The 2,207-nt window shown below is 30.8% G+C and overlaps 1 non-coding gene across 1 annotated transcript; it reads right to left on the bottom strand.

Annotated features, from left to right (window-relative positions):
* Window positions 1-1,511: 1,511 nt before the first annotated feature.
* On the bottom strand, window positions 1,512-1,583 carry TRNAE-UUC (transfer RNA glutamic acid (anticodon UUC)). The gene has a single exon. It is a non-coding gene; the product is annotated as a tRNA-Glu (tRNA).
* Window positions 1,584-2,207: the final 624 nt, after the last annotated feature.

Raw genomic sequence — 2,207 nt, 5'->3', positions numbered from 1 at the left:
CTAGGTCGAATAACTAGAAGTTTGATATTTCCGGGATCCTGTTGAATAAGTATTTGCACGTTGCCTTGACTTGGTATTTTCGGATCTCAAGCTTGATTGAAACGATTATTCAGAGTCGATGGACCTTTTGTTGACTAATTATGTGCACGTGAAGAATAAAAAATAAATATATTCGTTAATTTCGTTAAGAAATAATAATGGTGATGGTAAAGATCTTGATATATGTTTTAGGATCCTGAGACTCCTTTAAAATCTGGGACCCTGTATAGGTTTAATGATCTTGACCCCTGACACTTAGTGTCATAGGTCGTAGGGCATACCGTACAAAACACCAATGTTGTAGCAAGTTTTGAGAGATGAACAAATCGGTTACCGAGTTCAACGACATTTACAACAACTTTCTTACTCAACGGAAAAGTGGGGAAAACGATCAAAAAAATTTCGAGGCGATGCTTAAAATATATTTTATTGATACTAAAAGATCTTTCAAATTTATTGATATTTGGAGATTTTTATCCGCATCCCCGAAATGGGTAAAAGAGTACGAGAAAGAAGAAGAAGGTGGTGAGAAAAGAACAAAAGTGTCAGAGACGAGTTATACTATTTCATCGGAGGATGAGCTCGAACTCGAATAAATAGTTAACCAATGGGGCGAAAAAAGAAAGGGTCTTCATCAAATACATCAGGTGTTAGAAGTGACTCTGACATTCAAAATGTCGCTTCTAGTTTCAAAATTTATAATTTAAATTTTGAGTGTCGCTTGAATTTTGAAAAAGAAAAGATGGAAGAGAAAAAGAAAGTGCGAGAGGCAAAACAAAGAACTCATGAGGAGAAAAAAACATGATTTGTAATTTTTAATAAAACCAATCGATCATCTCACTTACAACGAGTTCGATATGGTTCTGAGAGTAAAACATATATTATAAAAAAATATTATAATTAGATGTGTTTTATAGTCCTTTTATTTTAATTATCGTTTTATCCATGTAGTCGTTTTATTTAAATTATCATTTTAATGGTTTTAATCAAATTAATGAAATATTTTCCTTTTATTAATTAATAATTATATAAAATTTTAGTTTTATTAAATTGCATTCAATTTATAAAATAATAATAATAATAATAATAGAAAGTGTGGTGCGGTATGACACTCATTATTTTTATTGGTTTATTGAAAAAATAATATAACGATAACGTTGATAATGCAATAGTATTAAAAGGGTGATATGATACTATATGGCCTCAAGAATTGGATGACAATTTTATTTATAAAAATTATAACGATAATAATTATTTGATAATTTAAAAAGGAGGAAAATATTATTATATTATGAAAATATTAAAGATATTTTATTGGTGGATGTTTTGTAAAAAGATATCTATGTATTACACTATTTTAATGTGAAGGTGATACACGTGGCATGTGGTGATGTGATTTCATAAGAATCACAACTCACAAGATAGAATCACAACCTACTACATGATTGTTACAATGGAAAACTGGTAAAAAATTCCGTTGCCGGGAATCGAACCCGGGTCTCCTGGGTGAAAGCCAGATATCCTAACCGCTGGACGACAACGGATTTTGTTTCTTTTAATACTAATCACTCTTAAATACTATGTATCATATTCTATAAAATAATGTAAATGCATAACGTGGATCCCGGATCTAATTACACTGATCCTGAAAAATGAAAATGGTATTTTACATCATTTACCTTCAAGTGCCATCTAGCTTAACAGCCTGAAATTTAATTCCATAATAATAACAATTTAACCTTTATTATATTCTTATAAATTATCTCTTTTAATGTTCATTGTTGTTTCATTGCAAAATTTTGGCCGGTTGGTAATTTATATTTTCGAAATTATGTGGATATATATATTTTTTTTATCTGTTTTGTAATTGTTAGTGTGTGTATTTGAATATTTGGTGTATTTAGTCCATCACAGCCCATCGTGGATTTTGGCCTTAGTAGGGTATTGGCCCATGTTGTTCTGTATATGTCCTTTGTATCATCTCACGTTGAAAGAATGAAAGGAAATAAACATTATATATTATCATGATATCATAGCCTTCCTCAAAATCCTCGTAAAATCTCTACCTTCCTATTTTATCCCTTCCTTCTTCACTGGCTCTTCTCATGCATCATGGCAGAACCCTAAATGGCCCTTCTTTCTAATCTTGCAATTGTATCCTTCATGGC

This window comes from Lactuca sativa, chromosome 5 (genome assembly GCF_002870075.4).
Source record: "Lactuca sativa cultivar Salinas chromosome 5, Lsat_Salinas_v11, whole genome shotgun sequence".
Classification (NCBI taxonomy): domain Eukaryota; kingdom Viridiplantae; phylum Streptophyta; class Magnoliopsida; order Asterales; family Asteraceae; genus Lactuca; species Lactuca sativa.
Note: the sequence above shows the minus strand (reverse complement) of the source record. Positions and strands in the feature narration are given on the sequence as shown.